The following is a 12,548-nucleotide window of genomic DNA, read 5'->3' as shown; positions in this document are numbered from 1 at the left end:
GATGCTAAAGTTTACATTTTATTAGACCAGTCAGGTGTTAGATATGACCCTAGAGCAATCAACCAGCTGGTGCCAATTGCCTAATACTCTCCTTTTAAGCCCCTTGCTGGGGACAGTTAAGGCTGCTTAGGATAAGAAATATGGCAGTGTCCTTCACAGAAATGTTTCCCCTTTGATTCAAGACCCCTTGAATATTTTGGTGTCTGTCATCTGTGCAAGAGGGATGAATGTTACATCAGGTTGCACTGAGTTAATGAGTGATGTATGGGGACAGTCAGAGGATGCGTGTTGATTTAGGTTATCACCTCTCTTCACACACTGGCTGCAGAATGAAATGGCTCTATTAGGGAGAGAAGACAATAAATGAAAATTTGGATTGCTGTTTCTTTCCCTTAGATGTAATATACAACTGTCTCCCACTTCCTTGGTGTAAGATCATCATATTGTATGAGATGTGTGGATTGTTCTGGTGGCTTGGTGAGGAATTAGGTACAATGAGGAGAAAATTAAAAATTTCCATAGGAGGCAAAGTTTTGTAAAGTCCTGAAGAGGAGGTTTGCGACTCTCAAGTGCCGAAGTGTGAGCCCCTTCAGCAACTATATATGCTGGAGTGATAGGAGTGAGGAAAAACAAAAGAGAAAGTAGTGGCTGTCTGGAGAGAGTAACAGGAGAAAGGTGTTTAATTTGAGCCGAGATTTTAGTCTTCCCCTTCAATATCATTCCCATTCATTCCCATGAGAATGGGAGAGAAGAATTTTTCTTATCCTATAATCTTTAGTGATATGATGATTTACATTGGAGTGCTGTTGCTTCCTGGACAGGTAAAGGTTAGTCTTTGGAAAAAGCACTAATGGGAGAAACTCAGGTAGAGTCAGGTGCTTTTGTTACACACATTGTTATGCTTGTTTGAAAAGAGCATGAAAGTTCTGTTTCCCTCAGTAGAGTAAGAGCTGCACAGCAAGAGCTCCCGGCTCTTTTCTTTACCACGTTCTCACCTTCCAGTTCAGTCCCAAAGCCTGATCTCTGACAGTTTTTCATGGGTCACATTGCTGTTCCTACTGTGGCTGAGTCTAGGTTCTCGGCCTTCTTGCTCCCTTTGCTCTCTGTTTCTCTGGTCTTTTGACATCCTTTTTTTACAGACACACAAAACCTTTGAATATAATATCCAGTGAACCACCTTCACCCATGGCATGAACTGGAAGGAAAAATGTTCATTGAGTACAGAGATTCATCAAAACTACTTCCATTCTGTTCAACAAAGCATAAGATTTTTGTGGTCCAGATTAATTTCTCAGTTCTCTTTCAGGTGTTAGTGCAACCCTAGTCAGAATACTCGTTCTGGCTGTTCTGGTTCACCCACTTCTGAATGCCAGGAAGGGGTGAGGTGGCAGAAGTTCATGAAGTCCATAGAGAGCTTTGGGAAGTCAGGCTGGAAATTGCTGCAGAATGAGAAAGCTGCTACATGGATGAGATGAGGTTCTGGTAGCGTGAACACAAGGACCACAAGAAAAACAGAGGCCCCTTCCGTGCTAAACAAATTACCTCAGGAGAGCGCAGTGAGCATGACCTTGAAATGAGCATATGACTCCATGAAAATTGTGCTGTAAAGAGTAATCATGTACTAGCCAGTTTATTGTAAGAAATAACACCAGAAGGGCTGTAGAAGAATTTCTAAAATGATGTTCTGATGAGCCTTGTCTCTTATAAAAGATGCAAGTTTGAGGGAGTTGTTACAGTGGGTAAATTAAAGAAGATTTTCCAATATTGAACAAATATGTCATGTGCCCTTTTCTCCTAGAAGTTTGGCTGATGAATCAGGTTTATGCTAGTATTTTCTTTTCCCCTTATAAATGCATCCGTCTGATTTCCTGTGTATGTATATAATCAATTTCTCTCTCTCACTCTCTTTTTTTTTTTCCTTTGTAGATTAAAGGAAGAAAATATATTGGTCTGATTGTTTCTATGAAAAGTGCAATAAAGCTGATCATATGTTTTTTCATTTGTCTGTATTTTTTGTCTTTGAATTGTACTACTTTGCAAAAGAATAAATGAAGAAAATAGAGGTGGAAAATTTGGTCTGAAATCCTCTTGGTGGTTTTGGTATTTGTCAGAGGTAGTCCTTGCAATTTGTGCAGGCTGTGTTTGTTACACTAGATGAAGAAAATGCCCACTTTTATTATTTTGCTGTTTAATCCTAGACAAGATCAGGGGTGGCACTTTTTTAACAATTTACAAAGGTCTGTCTCCCTGGGTGTATTTATAGATTTATTGGGTAGTCAGCAAATGGATCACTGTAGACTAGCAGAGATTTGATCATATTCCCTTATCTTTGCTTGCGTATCTTACCTGTGATGCTGAAGGAAGAAAAACAAAGAGGAAGTGTTTCTCCAGCTCTGGAAAGCCATAAAACTTCCTTTATATGAAAGAAATTTCCAGAATCCTACTGTCTGATATTGTACTAAATTTATGTTAAATACTGTATTTTAAAGCTGGGCCTGAGAGTTGCTGGTGCCTAGCATTTCTGGGAAATGATAAAAATGTTATACTGGTGCAAAATTACATGTGTCAAGATGTTGTGGTATCCATAAATCAAATCTTCCTTGACCTACATTATGATATTATGTAATTTTCATGTACTCTACTCCTGTAATGCATTTGGAAATTTTGTTAAACTTTTCTGACATCTTTGAAAATGAGATAGAAATAATGTAAGCTTCTTGAAATGTACAAACACACAGAGCTCAATTTTCCTCTGGTCAAGGAGGTAAATTGATATGAAGGGAAAATGTTGCATGAAACTTTTTCTTTCACTGAATTCTGCTCGAGTTCTCCACCTGACCACTTCAAGGCAATTTCAACTGACACTTCCCCTTATTTCTGGATTATCGTATGGACGTAATTGCTTGCTCCTATTAACACATGGTCAGGATTTTCAACTCACCTCATTTTCTAAGAGAAGCAATATAATGATGTGCCTTTCAGTCCTTCAACCTTCAAGTCATCAAGTATTTAGCTCATTAGTGGTGTGATTCCCATCTGAATATAAGGAATGGTTACTGATGGATTGAAGTGGTAGGGGTTAACTTTTCATCACAGAAGCCTGAGGAAATGAAATGAATTTCACTCACATTTTTTGCAAGCTTTGTTGCTCCTATTAGAAAGACATAAAAAAAATCTTTGTCATGTACATTTGATATACACTAGCTTGGAGCTGGAAGTTCAAGAAGGCATATGAGAAAATTATGGGAGGTGGGGTGTGGTTTGTAAGCATTCCAGACCGGGGATACACAGATGAAAGGTTTAGGTCACCTCAGCATTTTTCTTCAAGATTATTTTCTTAAAAATATAGTCACTGATTTAAAATATGCAGAAAATGGTGCCAAAGCTGAACACAATATTGCTGGTGCCAAATTACTAGTGCCAAAGAAAATGTACAATAATTTTCCTCCATCTTCTGGCCAAAGTCCAAGTTTAGTCTCTGTCACGTTTGTCTTATTTTGTGGTGAGAGCATATTTTTGGCTCATATTCAGCCTAGTCTCCACTGCAATTCCCTGATACTATCCAAGAGATCAAATTTCAATGATATTTAGGTACTTTAAGTGTATTTTGGACTACTCTTGTTACTAGAATAAAGTTAGTAAAACCCCACTAGACTTAGATGAGGGAGGATGCTTTTCTTTTTTGTCTATGCCTTTGCCAGAAATTTTCTTGTTGTAGTATTGTATTTGAGTTAATTCACCATCTGTACTGTAGAAATACTAAGCATTATAAGTAAAGTCTATATTTATAATCCCTTACAGAAATGATGCCTCAGTAGTGTTTTAAAAAATGAACATCACTGTAATGGAATGCAGCAATGACATTAAGAAATTTCCCTAAGTGATAGACAATACACATTTGAGTTTATGGCAAGGCTACACATGCTGACCACTTGCTGTTTAAGTCTTCCAGTTAATAAATGGATTGTTCAATTTATATTCATGTGCATTTCAGCATCTGTGCAGAGATTTTTCATGAGGAGGACTAGCCCTCATATTGCCTTGGTTTTGGTTTTTGTGAAAGTTTAAAACAAATTATTTGGGAAGTATTCTTTTTAGGATCTGAACTTTCAGCTTTTGCTGGTTGCTCATAGCCATCCTAGCCTACCTATTCTCTTGTAGAGGCACAAATAACTTATCTTTCAACATGAGCCCTTTGATTAGTCCCAATAGTTTAAAGGGAATTGCTAAAATGATAAGATTTCTCCCTGGACAGCTCTTCTACTTTACAGAGCTTTCCTGCTTCTGCAGAATTTCATACTATATATCAAGTGCCTGAAAACAGAGAAGCGATGATGTAACACCCTACCTGGTCCCAGTCCCCATAATGCCTTGACTGGCCAGTAAATTTAAACGAGGCCTCAACGAGCTTTGGGAAAAACCTGAAGATACTGATAGTCCCCCCAGGATAAATCTTTAATACTACATAAAGGGGTCATGGAAGGGATAGAGAATTCCTCTCCCCCCCATTCTTTTTAAATCCAGGGATCTCTTGTCTTGAGCAGCTAAAAAAGCCAACAACTTGAAAACTATATTAATAATTAAGACCCAGATCCTGAAAAAGACCCTTGGTGAATCAAACTCCTCTTTCTCTCAATAGTTCATGATTTGAAATATGTTTCTGGCTGAAAACAACAGCACAAAACCCTCACTAAGAATAGGAAGTTGCTGCAGAAATGAAACTCCCTTTCTGGCTTACAGGGCTATGTTTTCCTATGCAAATGCAGCAAAGCCCAGAAATTAGCAATGACTGCTAAATTAACACACTTGAAGAGCTTGGCTGGTCCTAATAGGCAGTCAAATGGTCTTGTTACATTGTAATGGTGCCAAGCTAATTGAAGTGATTACTGTTGCTCATGAGCAGCCCTTTTGAAGTAGAAGTCTTTTAAATTATCCATAGACGTTAAATGTCAGACACTATTGTGTAATTATACTTTGTAAACGCTGAATGTCATAAGGCATCACAGGTAATTGAGGTTTACAGAGAAGAGCTTTATCTAAACCTAATTGGGCATCAACTCTTTGTCACTATTTCTAAACCTAATTGGGCATCAAATTTTTGTGCCAGGGACACTCCAACACCTCACTGCAGGCCTTCCTCCATCGTTACCAGTAGAGAAATACATATCACAGCAAATCTGACCTTCCAAACCCAGGACCTCTGACAGTCCAACCTGTACAGCCTGTCAATCCAAGAAATGGAAATTTTTACGGGGAACCAGACCTCTACATTTCACAGGTGTGGGGCATCAGTAGCTGACAGTGATTTCCCAGTTCATCTGTATGCTGGTTTCAGTTGTCACACTACGAAGCCACTACAGTAGTCAATGAAAGCTTTGAAATGCATGAAGAGCAGAACTTGGCTTAGTAATATGTGTATTTAATTTTTTTCCATTTACATGTTTTTTTTATATAATTACTTCTTATTATTTGAATTCCTAGGAGAAGTTATGATTTATAGTATAGAAATCTGTTTTACAACAGAACCTCTGCCTTTTACTCCTGTCATTTAACCTGGACACAGCTATTAACTCTCATGAGGATTTCTTCCAGATAGATACATAGCTGCCTACAGAAGGGTTCTGCTGGGATCATTCATGTACTGTGATTGGTTGCATAAGTATGTCTGAATTTTATACCTGGCACCTTGATATCCTTTCTAATTACCCCCTCCATCCCTCCCACCCCACTCCCAAATCCAAGAATGACAGTTATGCAATCTTTACTCTCAGTCGTTCACTCACATCTCCAAAAGAATTCTATTTAACAGACTTTAGAACTCTAACTTTATTCATACAGAGTCTTATTCAAAGTTTACTGAGATCATTGATTGCTTTGCCCCTGAATTCAATGCATTTGGTTTTCAAACCCATTAAAGCAATCAGTATAGTCAGTGACTCACTTGTCAGAAGATGTGAAAGTCCAAAAACTGCTTACTACTGCCACTTCTGCATAATTTTGTTTCACAGTCTTCTTTGCATGTTTTTGTCAGATGCTGGTGAGTAGACAGTGTTGAAAGTGCTTGTTACAGATAATGATCTTACATCTGCTTTTTATTAGTTAGTTTTAATAGTGTGTTGTGACTCGGGAGGAAATTCAGGCACTTGTGGGATGAAACTCACTTTGTTAATGTGTATTTCATTGTAAAGGTGCAGAGGAGTTTTCTAAGACAAAAAAATTTGATCTCAGAATCTCAGTCTGCTTGCAAAGGAAGAGTTTTCACTGGTTACTGTAAATATTTTCACTTTGTTTTATCATATTATTTTATATTCAGAAAACTCTGACTTTTATATCAGACAAACGATAATACAGAAAATGTTCACTCACTTGGAAAAAAGGTATAAAGGTGTCCTGTAACTTTTTTTTTTCGATAGTTCAGATCCTTTTTTACTCTCTTTTGTTTTGGTGGTGGTGGTTTTCTTGCGGTGATATAATTACAGAATTATTTTCCTTTAGCTTGTCTGTATAGTTGCATTTTAGAGACATAAAAGAATATGAATTTCACTTCTGGACAAATCCACTGAATGAAATTGTCCCACAGAATGTAGCAGAACTGTAAAACAATAAAAGGAAACACTGTGAAATGCATCAAGTGCATATCCAGTTATATTTGAGATCTATCACTTTGATGTTTGATTTAGTCCTATCGTCTATGTGTTTGATAGCCTCTGACTTCCTCTTTCTCGTATAAAATCATATACATGTCCTTTCCTGGGGTGTGCTGAAGACTGTTGTCAAAAAGGCGTTTCATTCTCACTTGTCTGCAGCAATCCTGACATGACTGCTAAAACATCAGAAAATGAAATTAAACCTGATGGCTGTGCTGTCCCCAAAGGGCAGGGAACTTGATTTCACTCAAGGCAGAACACACTAATCCACAGCATTAGCAGCTTGCCAAGGCTGTCTCAGTCAGTGCTTGTCTCTGTCAGGAGTGGGAATAGGGAGAGCTATACATGGAGGTGGTGGGTAGGACAAGTTTGATCAAATGAAATTGGTGATAACCAAAGAGATTATCTATAAACTACATTTTGCAAAGACCAAAAATAAGTCATAGAACTGAAGGAACAAGAAAAAAAGAACTAAAAACATTGATTTATTTTTTCTGATTTGAGAATTTAGCTTCCTTTTAAGATTTTTAATTTAAACAAAGTTAATAGTTGTACAATTATTTTCTTCTGGGATTGATAAATGCTGAAAATAGTGGTGATTTCACTGCTCATTTTTAAACAAATTAACATTTATTGTGAGAGAACAAATACACACAGAAAAGATATTCTAGTGAAAAAACTTACTAGGGACACACAAGTATTTCCCAAAATAAAGGTGATATCTCAAAATATTAATTTTGAACAGATGACCCTCCACCCCCAAGGGTTGCAATAACAACAGGGTTGTCATTTGATATGTATCCATTATACCCAACACCTTCAGCTGTTACTGTGGAAAGGTCTGGCCCTTTCCAGCAATGCTGGATTTAGGTGAAACATTATGTTTTTTGCAAAGGACACCATAGTTTTTATTACAGATGTTAATCTGTCAACAGAATTGAGACAGATGACTCACACCATGACCTTGACAAAGTTTCTTTTCTTTCTAATGTTTTGACAATTCTATTTTCTTGGATCAATTTTTTAGTTTTAGCATTTTTTAAAGGAGTGCAAGATGCATCACTCTTCTGTTTCTGTCATCTGACTTATTCAGTCCCTTTATTTGCAATACAACCGGCAATATCTGTATTAAATATTCAATACTAGATATTGTATGAGTGACTTGCTCATCCTTTAATGTCAGCTCAAGCAATTCTCTCCTAGTTTCCATTGAGGAGGCTAATGTATGTTCCTATTTCTTGTAAAAATATTTGCAGACAACAGAGTTAATAGAAGTATTATAGAAATATGAAAAGTCCATTTATTCTTGAAATAAAGCATTTTACCTTTTGGTCCTCATCTAATGTTTCCCCTGCATCTCTTGCCCTGTTTCTCTGTGCCTCACTCGCTATCTCTCAGGAATTCTCAGAGCAGGCCTCATACACGCTCTTATTCTCTTCACTAAATTTAAGATGAAATTGAAAGAATGTTCTGGACAAAGACTTCCAGAAAGGGATTAGAAGTAGTTAGAGGAGGGAAGTGAGTTAGAGGAAGGGAAATTGCAATGCATGAAAGAGAAGAGCCCTATTGAAGCAGACTGAGACAAGCTGATAGAAGCACTGTGCAAGCAAAATGTTTGTGGCAACCAGTACCGAGCAAAATAGCCTCAGGACTTGCTGATTTCTTCCAGAAGTTCTTGTACCTAACACTGACTCCTGTAAGAGCTACATGTACTGCTTGCTCCATGTGTGGAAGGGCGGTGGCCAAGAATTGTTAGTGCTTGTAAACTGCTATGCTTTTTGTGCTGGTGGGTATAATGCTATAGGTGTGGTAATGTGTGCATAATTTCCCCTCACTGATGAGTAATTTTGCAGAGACAGCCTGGAACTTGTGGGTTTTTTGTTTCATTGGGTTGGTTTTTTTTGTTTTTTTTTTTTGCTTTTCCCCCCCCTTTATAATTTTCTCTTTTATTTGCATTCAATTATTTGTTTTTATTTTATTTACAATTTTATAATGGAATTTATTTTTGGCAGATGAATATTTCATAAATGAATTATGTTTAAATGTTTAAAAATGTTTGGTTCTTTCAGTAAACAATTTTATCAGCACAATAACACCATCCAGAGATTTTGTCTGGTGGACAGTACACACACACCTAAGCTCTGTTATTATAAAGGATCCCAGCTATTTCCACAGGACACACTGCAGTTTCCTGTGTCAAGCTGACCTCTTCTGTAAGAGTTATCTAGGCTGCATGTGGTGCAGTCAGACACTGACCTTGCACTGTTCCTTTGGAAACAGCTTCACTTTACTGCCTGAAAAATGACTACTAGAAATCCCTCTTTTGTTTTTTAACCTTTTTATCAGTGATACCATTTTCTTGTCCTCACTTTTGCAAAGCACCCTTGACACATGTGAAGTGAAGCAATACTGGCTCATCTTTTGGACTGCAGATGGTTTTACAGATTTGGATGCTTTTGTCACAAGATACTTGGACCATTTCTGAGGCTCTTGGAGGCGAAGGATGGTGTCATACCCCAGCAGCAGGTCTGGCTTAGCTTAGGCTTTGCAGTCAGCCATGTGAAAGATGCTCTTTGATCTCACTGGAGATGTGCTAAAGCCCAGCGTGAAAGAGTTGACTGATCTCCTGGAGAATTATGCTCGTTGTGTATCTTACCAGCATATCCTCCCTGAAGTAACATACGGGTGGTTTTATTTCAGCAATAAATCCTGACATGTTTCTAGGAATCACTGTCCTTTGAGTGAGGCGGTGGTGAAAATTCAGGTGAAAGTGGTTGAGCTTAAAACATCTTCCAAGTGGTAGAGAAGCTGACTTTTACATCCTGGACATCTGACTCAACTGTTGGTTGATGTTTTCAAAAGTTGATTCCTCATTTCTTTGCAAGTTTTATAATTGATACATAAAATATACTACGTTCTGCCAAACTCTGCTCTGTAGGAATAGATTGTTTAGATTTCACTGGTAAATATAAAGCTAAAGCTACGCTAAAATTAGCAACAGCCTTGCCTGAATATAGGTAAAATCACAACATGCTCAAGCACCCTTAACAAGTAAATATTTTGTTATTTGTATATTGTTAATTGATCCCTGCAGTTATCACTTCGTTGCTAATTTAAAAGAAAACAATGTGGGAATTACAGAAATTGATAGGAACCTGGGTATTTAGCTTGACTTAATACCATAAACAAAGACAGGAAGAGAACAGATGGTTTGTATCCATGGTTGATATGCAGCCCAGCTGGGATCACTTTCTTGTTGAGATGAAAAGAAAATAAGTTGAGGTACAAGCAGGGTAAACCATTGCCATCTGGGTCAATTCTTGTGGTAACTATAAAGCAACCACTCCATACATCCTTGGTTTATCCTTCCTGTTTCCTCACTTATCAAATATTTATTGTCAACAACGGGCAGTTCTGTTTGCACACATTGCAATTGGATAATGAGATAGGTTTACTTCTGTTATTGATGGTGAGGGCTGATGGTATGAATAATTTCCTGTTTTTTTAAATGGGAATTGAATTATTGATGCTTCATTTAGGCGGTGATAAAAGTATTAGTATGTTTTGCCATGGCTGTAGACTGGTAGTAGTAGCAGCCAAGAAGACACTTGCAGGTAATAGGCCAACTCTATTGTGTATCTGGAGTACAAACTGGAAATCTGTTCCCATGAATACATTGATTATGGATTTACTGCTTTACAAATACTGCAAAATTTGTCCTGATATCTCTGCAGTTGACATCACTGCTAGTAGAAAAAAGACTACTCTGTTGTGTATTGAAAGAGCCTTGAATATCTTCAGAGAGTTTATCTGAACTTTACAGATTGACAAATTTTAAACTTCTAAATTCTTGACTATTACTATAATAACAGGGTGATTTGAGTTTCTGCAATTCTGGTTCTAGGATTTATCTTTTTTTATTTTTCCTTTTTTTAAAATTTTTTTCCCACCCTATTCAAAACCACTTTACATTTTAAAAACATAAGCTACACAGAAAGAGTGGCATTTGCATGAAATCTTTTGAAAGAAGACATGCTTGAGAGAGAAGTAGTGGCTGAGATTCCCTTCTAGTACTCTAACGTATGATATTAATGTCCCTTGCCAAATGTAAAAGGTTGAAATGAAACCTTCTCTACCCCATTTGCATTTCTTCACTTGCTACTTGCTGTACTCTTCTCTGTCCTATTTCTCAGTTCTTCAGTAGACTCAAATTCCCTCCTGCTTTCCCTAATCCCAGTCATCCCATCAGAGCATGAAGCATAGCAGTGCATCCCAGGTCCACAAACCTCCCTTGGCTGCAGTGTGAACCAGGTTCTTGGAGAAATGGCAAGATAGTGGGCTAGGAAATTTTAAAAAATACACATTTTCCTCCTCAGATCATGTTAATAAATTTCAGAAGTGTCATGCATCTCTTAAGTCTTCCTGCCAGCCTTCATTTTTTGAACTGTGGGATGATGGGTAGGAGCCATTACTAAAAGTTTTGTGCAGTGTTTCTCATGATCAAATACAGAATCATGTAAAAAGTTGAAAAAAATAGAATAAAGAAGATCTCAGGCCAATTATTTTTCTACAAAATACTTTATGTGACAACAGCAGCAGCCCCCAAAGGGCAGCATGTAACAACAGAGCCTAATTAGAATGATTTCAGTATAATCATTAACTAGCATCTAACACCTACGAGAGTATTTCTGTTTAAACTAAAACATGACCTGCATGGTGGAGAGGCCTTGTAAACTGTCGATGAAATGAAAAATGTGACAGTAAAGGTCAGAGCTGTGCTCATTTGAATTTCAAGCAGGAAGCAGGCTCCTCAGCCAGCATATACAGGAAGAGTGGTGGCTCTTTCCATAGGCTCTCTTTGCCAACAGTAGCTGTTGGAGAAATCCTCCAGGACTAATTACTGGGGCTGCAAAACAAGTATTGTTCTTTTGTCTCTTTTTCTGACCTGGTGAAATGCAAGGGTCCTAATTATATTGTGTCAAAGATGTGGTTTTGTTTTCCACTGTCGTGTGAGCAAAGGTCACTAGTTAAGAAAACCGAGTGGCACCTTACATCTCTCTCTATCCACCTGCTGACAGCTTCCTTGATACCGCTGCTAATCACATCACCTTACTGGAGAAACAGGGGAGGGAGAGCTTGCTAATAAACTCACCTTCCGGAGAGAACAAGGCTAACATATTGTGTTCCATTGGACCATGTAAATGCAGCTATCAAATCAGTGAGATCTGATTTGATTTGCAAGTCTCTGGTGAAATTTAAGAAGACAAAATTGTAAAACATTCCGTAAAAAGAACCCCAAAAATATTAAAACATTTTTAAGGAAAGAATTTAAAAAAGCAGGAGTAAAACATAACATTAAAAAAATGGCAGAAAGAGTGATATTTATTCATTTTGGACCATTGCAAAGAGCTCTGTTAGCAGAATTTATCTTCTAAAAAAAAGCAGGAAAGCTAGTGCATTTAATTATGTTCCTATTTCCTTTTGTGACTTTTAAGGTGCTGTATGTACAAAGACAGCTTTTAACAGCTTTGAGGAATTGATGAAGCTATACATTTAGTATGTAAGCCTTGCTATGCTGAACCTTACTTGTTTTTCTTCCCATCCTCTGAGCTTCCTAAGCTTAATTTTGACTGGCCTTTTGTTTCCCTTTTTCCTCTTCAGAGTAGTTTGGGGTTTTTTTTTGTGACCCTTCTTTACTTTCTAAAAATTTCCTTATATACTTCTCCTTTATTTTTTGTTTCTCATTGCTCATGTCTTTTTTTGTTTTCTCTTGAACTTTGGAATAAAAGTAATGCTTGTGAAGTGATGTGACAGCTGCTACAGATATCCTTGATGACTTCACAGAAAAAAGCAAAGCAGTAGCAGATTATGTATAACAAATTTCTTTCCTTTCCTTCATTA

Source organism: Ammospiza caudacuta, chromosome Z (genome assembly GCF_027887145.1).
Source record: "Ammospiza caudacuta isolate bAmmCau1 chromosome Z, bAmmCau1.pri, whole genome shotgun sequence".
NCBI classification, from domain to species: Eukaryota; Metazoa; Chordata; class Aves; order Passeriformes; family Passerellidae; genus Ammospiza; species Ammospiza caudacuta.
The sequence above is the reverse complement of the archived record's forward strand: the minus strand, read 5'-3'. Positions refer to the sequence as shown.